The sequence below is a fragment of the Tachypleus tridentatus genome, unplaced genomic scaffold (genome assembly GCF_004210375.1).
Source record: "Tachypleus tridentatus isolate NWPU-2018 unplaced genomic scaffold, ASM421037v1 Hic_cluster_2, whole genome shotgun sequence".
Taxonomy (NCBI): domain Eukaryota; kingdom Metazoa; phylum Arthropoda; class Merostomata; order Xiphosura; family Limulidae; genus Tachypleus; species Tachypleus tridentatus.
The window spans coordinates 19646427-19667320 of NW_027467782.1; the positions used below are offsets into that span (position 1 = coordinate 19646427).

General features: G+C 35.4%; 1 long non-coding RNA gene and 1 pseudogene across 11 annotated transcripts in view; one reads left to right on the forward strand and one right to left on the reverse strand.

Annotated features, from left to right (window-relative positions):
- Positions 1–20894, forward strand: part of LOC143243365 (uncharacterized) — a 68388-nt gene that overhangs the window by 16250 nt on the left and 31244 nt on the right. For 7 of the 10 annotated variants that reach the window (XR_013024341.1, XR_013024340.1, XR_013024343.1 and 4 more), the window contains exon 3: positions 7162–7200. This is a non-coding gene — a long non-coding RNA (uncharacterized LOC143243365). Of the gene's footprint in view, positions 1–2290; positions 6198–7161; positions 7201–20894 lie in introns of those variants that run through there. The other 3 variants (XR_013024367.1, XR_013024364.1, XR_013024359.1) reach the window with 2 other exon arrangements.
- On the reverse strand, positions 14744–19845 carry LOC143243360 (glyoxylate reductase/hydroxypyruvate reductase-like; annotated as a pseudogene). Its single transcript, XR_013024336.1, has 2 exons — positions 18719–19845; positions 14744–14908 (listed from the first exon to the last, which is right to left on the reverse strand). The product of XR_013024336.1 is annotated as a glyoxylate reductase/hydroxypyruvate reductase-like (transcript).

Consider the following 20894-nt stretch of genomic DNA (forward strand, 5'->3'; position numbering starts at 1 on the left):
GAAAACCCACTTGTAGAGAAATATATGTTAAAACGGCATCGTCAGGTTTACAAAGGATGACCGAAGAAGGTCGAAATGTTGTTCGCTCCTCAACGTAAAATATTTTCTCAACCCAAACGAGCCGTTTTTGCATGTATAAGGTTTCCTGAATTTATTTTCCAACTTCTATCTTCCAGGAAGTTAGATAGCCAGGTGATCTGTGGTCTGTCTATTTATTTTCTGAATTCATTTTAATTCTAGTGATTTTCAAGTTATTTCTAAACAATTTGATAGTCTATTACTAATTATTCTTTCGAGAATTTTTCCTACACAGCTGGCCAGGCTGATCGGGGGGTAATTGTTTGGTTTACTTGTTGGTTTTCCTTTTTTTATGGAACACAAAGACTATTGCTTGCTTCCAAAACACCGGGATGTATCCAGAACTGAGTGATAAGTTAAAGATTGCTGTTATGTGTACACACAGTCCCTGAACGCCTTTTCAAAAAGGAGAATGACTTGTATGTCATCGTTTCCTGGTGTCTTGTCTTTTGTAGATTTTATTGTTAGTTTCACTTCCTTTCCTGTTATTTGTTTGATTGTTTTTGTAATTTCACGCAAAGCTTCACGAGGGCTATTTGCGCTAGCCGTCCCTAATTCAGCAGTGTAAAACTAGAGGGAAAGCACTAGTCATCACTACTCACCGCCAACTCTTGGACTACTCTTTTTACCAAAGAATAGAGGGATTCATCGTACATTATAATGCCCCATGACTGAAAGGGTGAGCATGTTTGGTGTGACGAGAATTCGAACCCGCGACCCACAGATCACGAGTCGAACGTCTGGACCCACCTGGATAAATTGGTACATGCTCGAGCAAGTGTTGATTGTCATAGAAGCGCGCGAAGTTACTTTTATTACACATGAGCGCGCAGTAGCTGATTTTCGTACATGTGCGCGCAGGGGCATAAATTGTTACATGCGCACACAAGTGCGAAAAATAGTACAAGCACGCATAAGTCCTTATTTTTGTAGATGCGCGAACAGGTGCGAAAATAGGTATATGCTCGCGCAAGTGTTGATTTTCGTAGCAGCGTGCGCATGTGCGAAAATTGGTACATGCTCTCGCAAGTGTTGATTTTGATACATGTGCGCGCATGTGTGTTTCAGATTTTGTTTTCTTTACTATTTTCACGTGTGGATGATTGGAGTGGAGACAGTGATTTCTTCTTTCATTCAACAGATATAGATATACAAGGATTAATTTGCTACATGGTTTAGTAACTGCTTATTTTGCAACAAGATATTCTGATTCTTCGATTGTTTGTGAATGGAGTTTTTCTCCCGCTACGTAACATAGATGAGCGTGTATTTGATTTTAAGAAAACAAATAATAATTTATTGTCTGCAGTATATTAATAAGCAATGTGAAATAGTTTTATACATATGATTCTGTACGCTTTTTTATACAACAAAGTAACAGGTTAAGAAGAATTTTATAAATCAAACGTTTTTCAATCCGCTTTTGACGGTGAGGTATGTAATTCTCTTCAGCGTCGAATAATTCCTGTAACCGATTTAAGTTTTATTTACAATGTAGGTGTCTTATACAAGGGTTCTAATGCAATATCAAAATGAAAGAACACGTGAATTTATGTTGTAACTAGGGTTAACATTTTCTTACTTTATATAAAAAAATTCGAAATAATAGTATGTAGAATGTGATTCATGTAGTGAAATTATCTTGTTGATGTAATGTAAAAGCACTGAATTTTTCATATTATAATCTTACCCTTCCTCTGAAACCATTATTTGGTCTGTTGTTTTCTAATTATAAACAAACTACAATTAATATTCCTTCATACTGCATGTGTATACAAATCTTCTGGCATACCAATTCTCAGGAAGTTACACGAAATACAACTTTTGTCAGAAATAAAGTTACAATAATATTGTTCTAAAAACCACTCGGACAGTTTAAATCAAGTTCGTAATGCCAATACATGCTTCAATATCTTTTCGTCAGATCAAGCCAAAAGCAAGCAATCCAAACACCCAAGGAAACATGTTGACCTAATCTGATTTATTGTTGATTTCCTTTCTTTTGAATAGTCTAACAAAACGATTCAAGAGTTGTTTGCTCTATAAATTCCTTAAGTTTGAACGGAAATACTATAATGACAGCAGTCAATCAACAGTATCCATTACCAATTGTAGTTTACTATTGTTTGACTAAACAATGAAATTTGACCTTACTCTTATAACACCCATGATCTAAAAGTGTAGACCACATTTTTTTTGTTTATTTACACAGGTAGAAGAAGACAGATTAAGAAAGATACACGAGAATAAATCGCCCCTCTTATGTGTTCCAAATATTCAAGTCTATGGTGGTGGATTCAAGAGTTGAGGCATATTTTCCTGACATACAATGAACTTTTCGTTCCTTTAGAATGAATATCTCAGTATGATTTGTGATTAACTGTATGCAGCTACTCGGAATACGACAATACTTCCATACGTCATACCTAAGATTTGAAGAAACTTTTGACATCTCCTTAACCACCAATTTCCACGATCTCAATCCTTTTTGATTCTGTTCATTGCAGACAAAATCCGTTGTTTGATTAACATCTTTGCTAGCCTGTACATATTAAAAAATAATTAGAAGCTTATAATAATTTTAATGAAAGCCAAAATAATGAATCCGTATTATTTGCTGAAATATGTGAACACCATTGTACCAAGTCACGCACCTGCGAGCGCATCTACAATTTTACTAACTTCGCGCTCATGAAAAAAATAAGCACCAGCGTGCGCATCTACCAAACAAGCGCCTGATCGCACATGTATGAAAATAAGCAATTGCACGCGCATCTTACAATTTACGTACTAGCACGCGCATGTACCAAAATAAGCTCCTGAACACACATGTAGGAAGATAAACACTTGAGTGTGCATGTACGAAAATGAGCACTTGTGGGCACATGTTCCAAAATAAGCACATGCGTGCGCATCTTTTAATTTATGTACATGTAGGAATATTAATTTGTACACATACAAGAACATGTACGAAAATAAGCTTTTGCGTGTCAATGTACAAATTTATGCACAAAATCAGCATCTTCGCGCTCATGTACGGAAATAAGCATGTGCGTGCGCATCTACCAATGAACGGAAATGGACGCTTATCTGTCAAATTACCTGCTAGCGCGCATGTAATAAAATAACCATTAGCTCGCGCATTTCCCAAAATGACAAACTGCGCGATCATGTACCAAAATCAGCACCCGTGCGCCCATCTACGAAAATAAATACCTGCGGCGTAATGTATAAATATACGCATCTGCGCGCACATATATATGAAAATAATCATCTGCAAGCACATGTGTCAAAATAAGCATCGATTAATTTATGCGCATGCTCGCTCATGTACGAAAATAAGCACCTGCGTGCTCAGTTGTATTTTATTTTTGTATTCACTTGTGGATGAATTTTAGATTAATGTATTAAAACACAGATATTTGTTCCAGTTAAAAACGCTATTGACTTCAGTTTTATCTGCAGAAGAGGTACAGATGTAAATTCATTGGGCTCTAGATTCACATGCACATCTAGTGATCGTTTTTATCTCCAACATGACACTGTTCAAAGGAACAATACAACCAGTGATAAATAAATTTGGACAGTTTTTCTGACATCTTCCACCAGTGTCATTTCATTCACTTTGGTGGAAAATTGTTCTTTCCCTCCTTTCTTCCTGTTATTTCCAGTTCTTCCAGTTTGTCAACATACACAGAGTTGATATATCCACAGTTAAGATGCCCTGCTTATAGCTTTGTCCTTATTCAAACATGGGGAAATTATATATTTCCTGTCACCAGTGCTCATACTTTGGTAAGTTAGATATTTATGTCCTCTGTCATCTGAGTTACTTTAGATGAATTGAAAGTTAGTTACTGATTGCTGCTTTGTTTTTTCTGGGTAAACTTAATTGTCTTGGATGTTCATTACTATTACTATTATAATCCTAATTTTTAGAAGTGCAGGACTTAATTATGTGTCCTTCATTGTCCTTGTTAATTTAGATATCTGTTAAGTTAGACATTAATTATTAATGTGTTTTTTAAGGTAATTCTGGTCAATTTGCACATTCTTTATTATTCCATACTTTGTGGGCTAGATACAATTAGATGGTTTGCCCATAAGATATTTATCAGTATTTTGTTAACTGATTATGCTTTAATAGTTTCTACGTTACACAGCTTTACTACTTGTAATATTTCAGTTATTCTGTCTGATTGTTTTTCATTATTGTTAACTGTATATCTTATTATCCTAATTTTCATCAGTGGGACTTCAAATCTTTCGACTTGTTATGTATTCATTTATTTCCCATGGCTAAACTTGATTTTGGCTACTTCAACGTGACAGAAACCGAATAGAAACCTGTGATACCAGAAACCTAATTTAATCCCAGTAATCTACACTTTATTGTTCTGCCCCATGGTGTCCACTTTATTGATAGCTGTTTGCAACTTTAAGTCCAATTCTCAAATTCAAGACCCTACCATTCAGACTAACCTTGGCTCTAAGTTGTGTGGAGGTACAAACTTTTTTATGACTCTGAGTCTCTGCACACTTCATTCTGTGGATTATTGGCTCCTGCTTGCTTCCATCCATTTGAAGTCCAGAGACCACACTACTCTGCTCTAACAAGATGCACTATTGAATAGGATTCCTAATGATGGAGAGAAGTCTCTTCTTACCCTTCTCAATACCTCATTCAGTGATTAGTTCTTCTTTTCCACCTCAGTAAAGTTTAGCTTCCTCATTCATCTTCACGTTTGGAATGAATAATTCACACATCCATCACCTTCCAATCTCTGGTCTACCATGGAGTGTTCACTCCATACCACCTTTATTGAGGTTCTTAAGCTTTGTCCCACTTCCCTCTACTTCTGCTGGGATGGTGGTTGTTATGGTTCAATACAACATCTTCAAAGTAGTCACTTATATCATAGAGCCAGTGGTACCAATTCCAGGTCTCTGTGCTCATGGTCACCACATTATGATTGTAGCTTTACATTTTCCTGGCTCCCTAAATTTGGTTTTAAATTGATTATATTCTCCCAAGTTTCTCCTCATGGAGTGGCCCCTCATTTTGTGGGTGTCAACACTTCAAACCTACATGTATGGCTTTAGTCAGTTCCATTGTCTCAGCCCAGTCTCTGGTTGAATGTGTTACATTTTTCCTTTCCTGATTCATCAAGCCTCTGTCCATGTCTATTACCACAGATAATCTTTTGATTATCATTTGAATTTTGTCTCTTTCTCATTGTTTCTGCACTTCTCATCTTTCCCTATTATTCACCCAGTTGTTAAATAAAGACTTCTCCACTTCGATTGTGTCTGGCTATTGGGCGGCTTTACTGATTACCCAACATTTCATCTGGATTTATTTTTCTTTCTTTCCCTCCTTTTATACATCTTTGAATTGTTTATTGTGATATCAGATATGTGTTAGTAAATCCATCACAGTGGTCACATACTTAATAAAATAATTCAATATGAACGATCATATGGCGTCGCTACACGGGCGTCGTGTGGCTAAATGTAGGAGTTACTGCCATCTGTGATAGGTTTCTAAAAATACCGTATTGTAGGTGTGATTGGTTACGAGAATGTTAGTGTGGTCACTAGAGTTATCGTTCTTAGTAAAATAATTTTTCTCTGTCAATCATGGGTTTCAGCAATTGGAAGTATATAATGTCAGGCTGTCACTCGAACGCATGGACGGGATTACTGGTTTGTTTGTTTGGTTTGTCTTGAATTTCGCGCAAAGGTACTCGAGGGCTATCTGCGCTAGCCGTCCCTAATTTAGCAGTGTAAGACTAGAGGGAAGACAGATTGGGTCTGTTAAAATCAGACCCAAAATCCAGTAGGCTTAGGTGACATTGTTCATCATACGTGGGAAAACAAAATTAAATGTTGTAATGAAGTTCATATTTTTAATTTCAGATCTCAATTCTTCAGAAAACGCATGCACCGCCCTCTGTTGCACGTGGTTTAATGAAGGATTTGCTCATACCTGTTACTGGGTTTTAAAAATAACACATACGCTTTAGAAGTACTTGCTGCTTTTTGTTACAGAGCAAAATCACAGTGAGTGATATGCTGTGCCTAACACCAGGAATCTAATCCGTAATTATAGCATTGTAAGTCTTTAAATTTACCATTGTTCCACTGGTAACAATTCCGGGCGATAATCTGACTTGATGTATCTCCGGGTGTTGGGGAGAGGGAAGAAACAGGACAAACAGTGGTATATTTTAGTGAATGTCGTGGGTATACTTTAACCCACAGTAAAAAGATGGAGAAAGTACTCACCTTATCTGTTTCTCTTTTGTCCCCCGCTAATACAGCGGTATGTTTACGGATTTACAATGCTAAAATCAGGGGTTCGATTCCCCTCGGTGGGATCAGCAGATAGCCCGATGTGGCTTTGCTATAAGAAAAAAACACACACAGTAATCGCTTAGGCCCGGTATGGCCAAGTGGTTAAGGCAATCCACTCGTAATCCCGAGAGTGGCGGGGTCGAATCCCCGTCACACCAAACATGCTCGACCTTTCAGCTATGTGGGCGTTATAATGTGAAGGTCAATCCCACTATTCGTTGGTAAAAGAGTAGCCCAAGAGTTGGCGGTCAGCGATGGTGACTAGTTGCCTTCCCTCTAGCCTTACACTGTTAAATTAGGACGGCTAGCACAGATAATCCTCATGTAGCTTTGCGCGAAATTTAAAAACAAAAACAAATCACTGTTTTAGTAATTAATATCCAGGGGTGAATATTTTTGTTATGCATCCATGATCATTTTCTCATTTTACAATTATATTAAAACTTTAATGTTTCATAATCTAATTATATCAAAAATTTATTTTAAAAAATTATTGTATACGAGACATATCTATACCACTACTGAATAGTATTTCATAAGTGTAAGTAGATTTACTATACAAATTATCAAGAAAACCTTTAGATATGGGATTTAGAATGAACTTTCAGCTCCATTTATAATAAGATATTATGAAAATGTATTTATTTCTATCTTTTAATACGTTTAATTATTTGCATATTGACCCATCTCTTTGCACAGTTCATCTGTGTCTTTCTCACATTGCAGGCTAGTCCTCGAAAGAACAAAGTCAACAATAGACAAGAGGTAATACTTTTCTACGTTTAATTATTTGCATATTCCTCGCATATCTGTTTATTGTTCAAATAACAAGTTCCCAGTGGTATTTTAATTACTGGCTGATAAAAGAAATATACAAACAATTCACAACACAAGTATAATAATGTGTTTTATATTTTAAAACTACTAATTAGAACACTGTGTTTCTCTTCCCATTTATTCAAATGACATACGAACAATGTGAAATATTATATCGTGGTCAATGTTGCTTACTTACACCATATAGTTAAACATGAAACAATGAAAGAAAACTTTACTTTTTAAAACAAGTGTTGGTCACAATGAAGAACATTGTAAAATGTCTTCAGTATTACATCTTTAACCAATTATAAATATTATACTTCAACTAGTACGATTTTACATAATTAGTTTATGTAATGTAGATTGCGCTTAATAGCATATTTCATATATTATAGTAAATAATTCAGAAAGACAAATAAACATTAAATTGTAATTAAAATATAATAACATTATACTTTTATCATATTATTAAAGTTATTTGTAGAAATAAAAGAAATAACAAATGTGCACACAATAACTTCACAGCTCATGTTCTAATAATTACTAATCTTATTTACTGACTGTAATTCACATTTCACTGGATGTCAGAGCAGTTTAGATATATGATGTAACCCATATAGTGTTTTCAATAGATAAATAATTTATGTACAACTTGACTTTAATAACAAGAAGTAAATAATAAAACAACTAAAATGATTTTATCAAATAACCTGGAACTTTAGACAATTAAAAAGGTTTGTGAAACAGGAATTGGCCTATAAATTTAGTTAACACAACTGTGTTCTTTAGTAGCAAATCATATATTAAGAAGTTCTTTTAATTAACGTTTTCAGTGGGGTCGAACCCAACAGCTGTGTGGGTATGCGTCGTACTATACTTTATGGCCTAGGAAATTGTTGTACTCTATTTACTCTGTTTGTTTCGTAGTAGAGAGACATATATACGTATGAGGCATAATGTGAGTACTTCCATCCTTCATATACTACAACTTCTTTTTAAGTGAGTCGGTTGTTAGCCCACTGCACCTAGCCGTCCCTAATTTAGTAGTGTAAGACTAGAGGGAAGGCAGCTAGTCATCACCACCCACCGCCAACTCTTGAGCTATTCTTTCTGCCAACGAATAGTGGTATTGACCGTCACATTATAATGCTCCCACGGCTGAAAGGGCGAGCATGTTCGAAGTGACGGGGATTCGAACCCACGACCTTCGGATTACGAGCCGAGCACCTTAACCACCTGGCCATGCGGGACATTTATATTTCCTTATTTTCTTCAGCTGTTTAACAAACCGGCATTAGCAAAATTTTCTTTGCTTGGATAACTATAGAACTTTGATGTATCTTATCTGATGATCAAACATCCCTTTCGTCATGCCAAAATTTTATTGTTTGTTTGTTTGTTTGTTTGGAAATTTCGCACAAAGCTACTCGAGGGCTATCTGTGCTAGCCGTCCCTAATTTAGCAGTGTAAGACTAGAGGGAAGGCAGCTAGTCATCACCACCCACCGCCAACTCTTGGGCTACTCTTGATCAACGAATAGTGGGATTGACCGTCACATTATACACCCCCACGGCTGGGAGGGCGAGCATGTTTAGCCAAAATTTTAAACAGTAGAAATTCTCTAACAAGTTTACATTTATGCTAGCTAGAAACTTCCTAATTAAAAACATTGGACTCATTTACGCACCACATAAAGTCAAAATGTGTTTTATTTTACTTTTTATGAAGCATCAATACTGTCATGTTTGTATTGTTTTTGCGCTTTAGTTCAAATCGATAATGATGAATTTCGCAGCGCCATCTCGATGTTAAACTCCTTGCAAACAAATATTAAAATATTCGAATTTTAAATACAAAGGCACCCATAGATTAAGGACATCTGGTGGAGCCCAGTAATACGAACGAACACTTATAACTCTAAAAGTCTGGTATTAAAGTGTATAAAGGTGTTTGGTTTGAGTTTTAAGTGTAAAAAGGAGTTTGGTTTTTCTTTAAAGTGTAAAAAGATGTTTTTTTATACCTTTAAGTGTAAAGAGGTGTTTGATTTTAGTTTTAAATGTAAAACATTGTTTGGTTTTAGTTTTATGTGTAAAAGATGTGTTGTTATAGTTTTAAGTGTAAAACATTGTTTTGTTGTAGTTTTAAGTGTTTGTTTGTTTGTTTTGGAATTTCGCACAAAGCTACTCGAGGGTTATCTGTGCTAGCCGTCCCTAATTTAGCAGTGTAAGACTAGAGGGAAGGCAGCTAGTCATCACCACCCACCGCCAACTCTTGGGCTACTCTTTTACCAACGAATAGTGGGATTGACCGTCACATTATACACCCCCACGGCTGGGAGGGCGAGCATGTTTAGCGCGACGGGGGCGCGAACCCGCGACCCTCGGATTACGAGTCGCCCGCCTTACGCGCTAAGCCATGCCGGGCCAGTTTTAAGTGTAAAAAGTTGTTTGGTTTTAGTTTTACGTGTAAAAAGATGTTTTGTTGTAGTTTTACGTGTAAAAAGGTGTTTGGTTTTAGTTTTAAGTGTAAAAAGATGTTTTGTTATACTTTTAAGTGTAAAGAGGTGTTTGATTTTAGTTTTAAATGTAAAACATTGTTTGGTTTTAGTTTTATGTGTAAAAAGGTGATTGGTTATAGTTTTAAATGTAAAAAGGTGTTTGGTTTTAGTTTTAAGTGTAAAAAGGTGTTTGGTTTTAGTTTTAAGTGTAAAACATTGTTTTGTTGTAGTTTTAAGTGTAAAAAGTTGTTTGGTTTTAGTTTTACGTGTAAAAAGATGTTTTGTTGTAGTTTTACGTGTAAAAAGGTGTTTGGTTTTAGTTTTAAGTTTAAAAAGGTTTTTGGTTTTAGTTTTAAGTGTAAAGAAGTGTTTGATTTTAGTTTTAAATGTAAAACATTGTTTGGTTTTAGTTTTATCTGTAAAAGATGTTTTGTTATAGTTTTAAGTGTAAAAAGGTGATTGGTTATAGTTTTAAATGTAAAAAGGTGTTTGGTTTTAGTTTTAAGTGTAAAAAGGTGTTTGGTTTTAGTTTTACATGTAAAAAGATGTTTTGTTGTAGTTTTACGTGTAAAAAGGTGTTTGGTTTTGGTTTTAAGTGTAAAAAGGTTTTTGGTTTTAGTTTTAAGTGTAAAAAGGTTTTTGGTTTTAGTTTTAAGTGTAAAAAGATGTTTTCTTATAGTTTTAACTGTAAATATGTGTTTGGTTTAAGATTTAAGTGTAAAACTTTGTTTGCAAACGTTGTTCGCACTTCTATGTAAAATATTTTCTCAACCCAAACGAGCCGTTTTTGCATATAAACTAAATAATATTTTTCTAATTATATTTACTGATTATCATATTGCACAACATATATTTTTATTTTGGTCATTATGCCATAATTAATGCACACAATGAAAATTTTAATTTAGATTTAAAAAAATGCAGCACTGACTGCACAATTTTTATAAACTATCATTAGCTCCAGAAAAAGAAAAAAAGCAACATACATGCTTAATAACTTTATACTAGATTCTTTAGTCAAGAACTGTAACTGAGCCATAAGTAAACTGAAACCAAATATCCAGCAACCGCTAATATCAGAGCTTCACCGAGTTAAAATAATTCATGTCACTTAGTGGATAAGAGAGTATTCATTGCTTAATTAACTATTTATATAATTTTTACGTCATCATTTTACATGAATACTGACCTTTGGACACAGAAAGCTACATCACAGAAATATTCTCAACTTATCATATTCCTTTCTTGGAATTAGTCTTGCTCTATTTGGTCCTTTAACAAGGTATTTTATTTATCATAAAAATATGATCTCCTTTCACTTTGATAAAGGTTTCATTTATTTATCACACTGACCTACTATGATACAAAATAATACTCTTTGCATGATTTAGACAGAGAAAATGTGAAGAGTGAATTTAAAAAAAAAATAAACCAGGGATTTGGTTCCCAACTTATAGCCCACGCGAGTAATCAGATCATTTTACTGATGTAATCATGTTAGGTTCAGGAAAGTTCTTGTACATAAAGATATGTTTCTGTTTTACTGTGTTCAGTTTTGCGACTTGAAAACTGCCACTTAAAAAGCATGTTAGTGAAGCATGGTGGGTAATGTTTTAGTTATTTGACTTTTTGGCCTCAATATTTGAAACGTATTTAAGTGCTGATTTTAAGTAAAAGTTATGCACTACGTCTTTAATTCCAAATTTATTGGCCCGGCATGGCCAAGCGCGTTAAGGCGTGCGACTCGTAATCCGAAGTTCGCATCCCCGTCGCGCAAAACAAACAAACCAAATTCATTTTGTGCATTAACGAAACTTTTGTGCTCATTCGTAGTTCTAACGGTAATTAGGAAAAATGAGAGTTAGTTCCAATGACAATAAAAGAAAAACATGTAATTCACCACCTAATGTCAATAATAATAACTTAGAGAATGTGATGAAATGTGGTATTTACAAGTTTTCTATTGAGTAACTGGCAGAATAAAAGGAAGTTCACCAGGAAATGTACCATGGATCATGGTACAGAGTCGAAAAAAACAACAACAACATGGAAGCATATATGAAAAATATTGCCATTCTTTTTAGGATTAACATTACTGTATCAAAGAACAACATGAATACCAATACAAAGGAATACCTTTATACATAAACTATATTAATAAATATAATCAAACATCAAGCACACCCTCTACATTCGTACACTCAATTACACAAACCCCTTCAAACATGTGGTCAGCTATCGGTCAGTTATCTCTTTCTTTCTTTGTGAACCTGACAGAGACAGAAGAAGGTCAAAACGTTGTTTGCCCCTCTACATAAAAATCTTCTCAACCCATACCAGCCGTTTTTAAATATATAAAAATACATCATGTTTTACTTTGAAGGAATTTTTTCTAAAAACAACCAAGCTGATTGTTGTCTTAAATTAAAGCTACACAAATAACATATTGAAAAAAGTTTTAAAAATGTATATTAAACAAGGCTGAAGGAAATGTTTCAACACCCAGACAAACAGTAAGTTTTAGCGTTATTAACTGAAGACAGGGCCCAACATGGCCAGGTGGGTTAAGGCGATCGACTTGTAACCTGATGGTCACGGGTTTGAATCCCAGTTGCACAAATATGCTCACCCTTTCAGCTGTGGGGGCATTATAAAGTGATGGTCAATTCCACTATTCTTTGGTAAAAGAGTAGCCCAAGAGTTTGCAGTGGGTGGTGATGACTAGTTGTCTTCCCTCTAGTCTTACACTGCTAAATTAGGGACGGCTAGCACAGATAGCCCTCGAGTAGCTTTGTGCGAAATTCCAAAACAAACAAACATTCGTAGTTCTAACGGTAATTTAGAAAAATGAGAATTAGTTCCAATAACTATAATTTTTCATATTTAAAACTGCTAACTCTACAATTCTGTTAGCTGTGAAACTTCAATATTTTGAGAAAGTTACAAATTATTCATTGTATTAGGGACTGTAAAGTTTCATACATTGTCAAGACAAAACACCACTTAAAAAACTAGTTTGTGAGGAGTATTGTAATGAAATGGCCGTCCACTATTTAACCCAGACACTCATCTATTTGTTCATATGTCGAAACCTTGGGTCACGCAATTTCTTTTTCAATATCACGGAATCTTCAGACCTTGAACTTCGTGTGAAAGAAAGTTTACTCGTAACAAAAGAGTGCTCTCCTCTTAACGCCATATACAGCTTCTTAGACTTAAAACTATTTGATAAAGTGCTAAATATTTCGCGTCTTTTAATTTCCCACCATAGCACCGTATGTGTGTATATAACGGAGCCAAAATGCAGCTAGTGGATTATGATATTCAAAAAGGACTTTAAAAAAAGGCCCCAGTTTTGGTATACTTGATTTAAAAGTTAATTGACACTTTTCGAGAACTCGCCGAAAGTTTAATTGCACTCAAAAAGTTAAATTTGAATCATGATCTAATCTTTCTTAAGTTACATCACAACGTATATTGGTTGATTGGGTTTACTGTAACTTTACTTTCAGGAATGCTAAATTAGTACAAATTAAACATTTATTAAGGTATTTTAATTCATGTTGCTGGAGTGTATTCGCAAATTTGTGTATTTGGAGAGTAAAAACAAGTTCTTTAGTCTTTTTAACCCCTACCTTCTGGTGAGAAGGTACGGTTTTATTAATAGAATATCATATTAGCATAATCTATTTTCTTTCTGTCTACCATGTCAGTAAATTAGTGTTTGACAATACTGTATCATTAGTCAACATATATTATTTTTCCAATTTTCTTCCAGATGATGGAGTAAGTATGTTCCAAAATTCTTAAAACTAAATAAAAATATTTTATGTTTTGTTAATTGTCATCTTTATTATTAAACTTTGTTTTCCCCACCACGAGTCCATTGGCCAACTTAAGTAAGAGACTGTATGTACTTGAGAAATGTGTTGGAGATTCTCTGAAAGACAAAAACTATGAAATCCATTATGTTCGCACACATTATAAATGATCCCAACTTTGGTTATCATTACTTAGAACACCTGTGTATCTACACTTTTTTTTTCTTAAGTATGCATGCTATCAATGACGTATTTAGGTTGGGGCTACAGGGGACTTAGTCCCAGGGCCCATGGTTTTAATGGGGGCTCATTGATAAATTTATTATATGTAAAATTACATGGGATGTAAGGCCCACAAAAATTATCATTTTCTGGGCCAACAAACCTTAAATCCGCTACCCTATGGTATCAGTGTCTTCAGATTCTCCCGTAGTCTGACTGTTGTTTCAAATAAAGGAACATCTTTTCTGTTGTATTTTTATCTATAACACACAAATAGTATTTCTTATTCCAACATTCCAAAACATTGTGGTTTCAACGTTGTCTTTATGGCATAAACCTACAACTAACCAATCCCTTGAGACGACGAAGCGTATAACTTCATAAACAGTGTCAAATTTACTCTTAGGAGGGGTGAGTGATTTGTTACCGAGCATAGCAATATAATCAATATATAGATCAGTTTCAATTTGTTTCATAAAACGAATATAGCATCAATGTCTCCAGCGATATCCTTTGGCACATTCATGTACTTACTTTTTTGTGTGTAATCAATTAATATATGGTTGTATTCTTAATGGTTGTGAGCAGTTAGACCATTTCCAATGTTTGCTGACGTATGTTTCATACCTCATGTAAATACTTCATGACATGTTTATAAATGTCAGAAAAACACGTGTTCAAAAAGTCTTGTAACCTGAGTGCTTTCGAAAGGTGGATCCTGAAAAAAACGAGTCCATCTTTCGAAAGTGCTCAGATTTTTATCATTTTTAACCCCATATTCAGAAATTTCTGTTCCTGATGTGATCCTTTTATAAAGTTTGCTTCATTCCATGCATTAATTATTGGGTGTTTCCACTGATGATAGAGCCTGCGTACGTCTGTTAGCTATTCATTCTTCTCAACTTTACCCAACGGCAAAAAGATATCTGTTCAATCATCACAACTTGGATTTTTTTATTTTATATATTTTTATTGTTTCTTTGATACATCCTCTGGATATTACTAGTGAATAGCCCCCCCCGCTAGTTCTGCGGTACGTCTACGGATTTACAACGATAAAATCAGAGGTTCGATTCTCTACGGTGGGCTCAGCAGCTAGCCCGATGTAGCTTTGCTATAAGAACACACACATACTAATGAATATTTATGAAGAATGTCATAAGAGTTTTCAATTTAAGTGCAGTCTTATAAGCTTCATTCCCAAATAATCTTACCAAGTACCAAAATAATTTTACGTTTCACACAAATGTTTTGATGTGTGTTTCATTGAAAATATTTTATAAAACTTATTTGGGAAAAGAAGGCCAAGTAAAGTTCATTTAATGATAACAAAATAGTTTATTTTTTTTCCTTATTCATTGCTGTTTACCATTCATTCTACAAAGTTGTAAACCTGGGTCACAAATATTGTTTTGAATTTCAACATAAATCTACTTCCTAATGGTAGTACAAATAAATAAAGAACATAGTTAAAAAAAAGGCCTGATGCAACAGTGATTAATTATAAGTGTGAGTACGTATGTAACCATGTAAAGGAAAGCACATAAAAAAACAACAACATAAGTGTTAAGTTTAAACGAGCTAAGGGAAAACAAACTGAGGTGCTAAGAGATTTCTTTTCCTTGCTGTATGCAGTATTGTGACATTCACATTAAAGTAGGTAAATAAATATGACTGATTAGTACTTTTATAAAGTATGTTTTTGTTGTGAAATAATTTTCTAGTTTTTGAAGTTTTCATTTCTCCCCTTTTAAACAACGTAACTTGATCACAGTTTCGTTACTAAAGTAAGGGATAACGTAGCGCGTACTCTTAATGATCTTTAAACAACGTAACTTGATCACAGTTTCGTTACTAAAGTACGAGGTAACGTAGCACGTACTTTTATATCACGTGAGATTTAATATGAAACTTGATGAAAAGTAGTGAACCGTGTGTGTCGACTTTTCAAATATTTCCTTGACATTAACTGAACTCTTTCTCAAGGTTTTGATTAAGTCTGATATAACGGTTATTATTATTGAAGGACTGTAGGATGAGAATTGTTCTGGGATATCGTTTCAAGACTTGAGCTATTAGCCTAAAGATAATTTTTGTAACCTCGTAACCAAGGGCGTAGATTTTTCACACCCAATGGGGGAGGGGGGAAGATTTTTGCAACCACTTATGTGGACTGTGCAATTTCCAAATCGGTAATCTCTGATTACGTGAACCTCAAAGCTGTAAACATGCAAACACAGACTAATCTTGTTGCCACGATACTTGCATGTATAGTTAAATCTACTAACTGATACGAACTATCGCTTAGATCGAAAAGCTTAGAAGCACGCCTATATTAATGATGTACATTTCGGATTTTTTACATGGCTCTAAAACAGCGCTACCTCGCACCCTTGGATTTATATTCAGTTTATGTTGGTTTGTTCTGAATTTCGCGCCAAGCTACACAAGAGCTATTTGGATTAACCGATCTTAATATAGCAATGATGAACTAGGGAGAAAGCAGCTATTCAACACCTCCCGCCTCTAACTCTTGGACTACTCTTTACCAACGAATAGCGGGGTTAACCATTATATTATAACACTCCCACGGCTGAAAGAGTGAGCGGGTTCAGTGAGAAAGAATCGGACCCACGACCCGCACATTGCGAATTGGGTTTTGTAACAACCACAAGATTCATATTCGTCCATGTTATTACAATGAAAGACATTTTTCGGTAGTTTTATGTCTGTTTTAGCTAATTAAACTGGCAAAAATAAATCAAATTGATAACTTTTCGGCGTATTTTATGTAAGTTGCTAAATTATTATTCGCATTGGCATGGCCAAGCGCGTAAGGCGTGCGACTCGTAATGCGAGGGTCGCGGGTTCGCGCCCGCGTCGCGCTAAATATGTTCGCTCTCCCAGCCGTGGGGGCGCATAATGTGGCGGTCAATCCCACTATTCGTTGGTAAAAGAGTAGCCCAAGAGTTGGCGGTGGGTGGTGATGACTAGCTGCCTTCCCTCTAGTCTTACATTGCTAAATTAGGGACGGCTAGCACAGATAGCCCTCGAGTAGCTTTGTGCGAAATTCCAAAACAAACTTATCACGATGAAACAAAAAAGAAAATTTAATGAAAGGTAAAATCTGGGTGCTTCCTATAGTATATAGAAATTTCTTTGCTTGTATATAAACATAAAGCTGCACAATGGGCCATCTGTGGTCAGCCCACCACAAGTATCGAAAGTCTATTTCTAGTGTTCTTAGTCTGTAGACACCTCTCCCTCGAGATGGGGCGTGTGTAGAACTAAACACACAATACAACTTCCGGAATCAGTGAATTATTGAGTTAATAAATGTTTTAGTACAATGCAAGTCAGTGAGAATTACTGCGTTTGTTCGTTAGAAAGGTTAATTAGCCAAAGTATTTGTTATCGATGAATTAGCAATGAATTTCTGCAAATAAGCATAGATTACTTTCACCCAAATATTAAAACGTAAGAATAAATTCATTATTGTAACTTCGCATTATCTTCATCAAATCCTGATTGAAAGTAGTTTGGTTTCTCTTCTGAGACACCATTAGATAACTGTTATTAAAACAACAAAAAAGTCTTACATTATACACAATGCCAAGTAGGATACATGTGAGCTGATCACCTCCAGTGTCAATATCAATTCGCTACGAAAAACAAGATTTTCATGTGCCACTAAGTGTATGTATATATGTGTGTGTGTGTGTGTGATTACATCCTATATGTTATTTGGCTAGAGACAGACAAAACAGTTTGACTTTAACTAACCATCTGAAAGCAAAAATAGCCTGGTTTATATACAACATACATCAACAAATTCAGGACTGAACTACAAGCAAAGATTAATAACCAAAGGAGAATTTATAAATAATTGAGTTTCAGTTATATATCAGTGCCTTTTGACGAAATCCTATAATCTATATTTTTATAGATAGTATTCCAAGATATTATTAACACATTGACTCTCACTCGAACCACCGGTGAGTCGTTCTCTGTTTTCTTTTTTAAAAGACCACTTATTGGCTTGGACACAACGGCTACACATACACTCTTCCTAAAAAAGCAATTGTAAAATGACTAATGGGACCCTGGAAAGTATCGGTAAAATAGGCTTGGAAGCCAACGTGTTAACATGCTTAAAGTGAAGTTCGATATATTCTTCTGTTATTAACACGTCTCCCAGGAGCCAAGTGGTGTCTTTATAATTTGTTGAATCGCAAAAGTCACTTCAATCCAGTAACTCCTACAGAGGGTGGTTTTGGACGTATCTTTTTTGATAGAATTTCGAAACAAGTTTTCACTTGCTAATTGATAAAATTCGAAGTGAAATATAACGTTCTCAAGTTTCCATACTAGTTAGTACTAAGATCAAACCGTTCAGAGTAAATTCAGTACATATCGATAAAGCCACATTCTCAGAATCAGTAATTAAACAACTGACAACTTTTTATTTTTCCGCTATCATCTTTTTAATGCTTATCTTTCAGTTTAAATAGAACGATTTCACCTGTGATTCGGCAGAGAAGGTCAAAGCATGAAGATATCCAAGAAAAGAGTGAGTAGACAGGAACAATTTGAAAGTAACTACAGACATAATTTTGTGCTCGACCTGTTACACAGTGTCTATCAAGGTGGGCCTAAACCGTTCTTGTGATTTGGAGACTTCCACGCTTATTGTGCTTGGTCATTAAGTCCATGATGCTTGAATGTTTTTGGAATTTCGCGTGAAGCTACTCGAGAGCTATTTACATTGGACGTCCCTAATTTAGCAGTGTAAGAGTAGAGGAAAGTGAGCTAGTTACTAGTTAATAGCGAACTACTTACAAAACAAACAACATAATTACATTCAACTCTTATTTAGAGAGGCAGTATTTTTGCTATTAAAATAATAATACAGAAAACGTCTTACATTCTTATCCAAACTTGACGTAACTATTTGGAGTGAGTCTAGTTTTTTTTTATCCACCTTGTGTTGAACATCTTTTAACTCTGGGATCGGTGTTATCAAACCTTTCCCATCGCAATACGACAAGACGTTTCTTGCCGCGAGTTTAGCCATATTTTGTCTAACTGTTACTTCTGCAGTTCCTATGTGGGGTAGAAGGACCAAGTTTGGTAGAGTGGTGAGTCTGTGATCTTTTGGTATCGGTTCAGGAACCATGACATCCAAACCAGCAGCACGGATCTTTCCATGTTTTAAGGCATCGTATAAATCATCATGTTGGACGACTTTTCCTCTGCTCGTGTTGATAAATATAGCAGTAGATTTCATCAGGTTAAACTACTTAGCAGTAAACAGTTCTGTTGTTTTGTCTGTCAGATTGCACGTACACAGAACGAAGTCCGACTCCCTCAGAAGATCTTCAAATTCTACATAGCGGGCTCCCATACTTTCTACAGCATCAACAGGTTTGTGTATATCATTGTAGACATCTTTATTGACCTTAAATGATAAAATTCTTTCGGCAACAGCCTGACCGATTTTTCCCATGCCCACAGTGGCATTTTTAAGTCCTACACCACACATCCAATAAGGCTCCCACATATGTACCCACTCTCCATTTTTTATAGCGTTTGAAGCTTCAAACAGTCGTCTCCCAGTTATCAGCATAAGAGCAACTGTTAATTCGGCAACGCTATCAGTTGGTATCCCTGGTGTATTACTTACTAGGATGTCGCGTTTCCTGCATTCATTAATATCAATATGGTCGTACCCGACAGAATTGGTCGCGATTACTTTAAGTTGCTGTCGATTATATCTGTTGTTGAACAGTAAATAATATCCTTTCCCTGAATACCCTTAATAAGCGCCTCACGTGGTATTGTTTTGGGTTCTTTATAAAATTCAACATCACATACCTTCCTCAACATGTCGTTCACTTCCTGCGATATGTCAGGCCTAGTAACAAAAACTTTGTATTTTGTCATGGTGACTACGTTTTATCGTTAGCAGTGCTACACTATCCGTGTAATGCTCAGTGAAACTCAGTCACTCGCATTGCTCAAGATTCATTATATAACCTATGTTGTCGGTAAGCGCCATCTCTGGATAAACACGTGCAAAAGGTTTGTTTGTGATTATTTGAGTTAACCCAAAAGTGTTGAATTTATAGAGCCATAATTTTCCTTTTGTTGATAATAGTAACATAAAACTTAAGAATATGTTATTTAGCCAATAGGTCGCTGCATTTTTATTTTTCTTCATATAAGTGTTTCACATTCTAATGGTAACTGTTGAAGAATTGAAATATATATTTTCTTATTGAAAACGTAATGTTCCTTTATTATTAATTACTTCCTGCCAACGATTCACAAGCTTCTGAATGCCACTTCTATAGAATTATTAGGGTTTGGAGGAAAAGAATGCAGAGAAGGTAGTTTTGACAATTTCATGTGTTCCAAGCTCTTTTCCATCAAGATAGTTCTGCAAACTTCGGAATAGATGATAATCAGATGGGGAAAGGTCTGGAGAATAAGGAAGTTGTGGAAATCTTTCCAGTCTAGCTCTTTAATCTTTACAGATGTGATCCTTGCTGTATGAGGCCGTGCATTATCCTGGTGTTACACAACATCTTTACAACTGATCAAAGCAGGCCTCTTTTCTTTCAGTGCAAACTTTGAGCGCTCTAACTGTTGACAATAGAAGTCTTATGTAATCGTTACATTAATAGCAGCAATTCAAAGTGAATCACATAAACAATATCCAACCGAAAGATTAACAAGACTTTCCTAGGGTGGTGGTCCATTTTGGGCTGTGCTTTAGCCAGTTCACCTGCACGTAGCCATTGTCTGCGGCACTTAACATTTTTATAAAATATCAATTTTTCATCTCCAGTCACTAACCTGTCCAAAAAAGATGAGTTACATTTACGAGAGTGCAGAGAAGTGCAAATGTCCATTATTGCTCTAAGGTTGGCTTCTGTCAAATCATGGGTGACCCTTTTGCCAAGTTTTGAAACGTTTTCAAGCTGCTGTAGATGACGGTGAACTGTTGAATGGTTTGAAATTAGCTTTTGTGCCAGTTCTTTAACAGTTACAGCACAGTCTCCATCAAGTGCAGCCAGCAGCAAGTCATCGTTAAACTA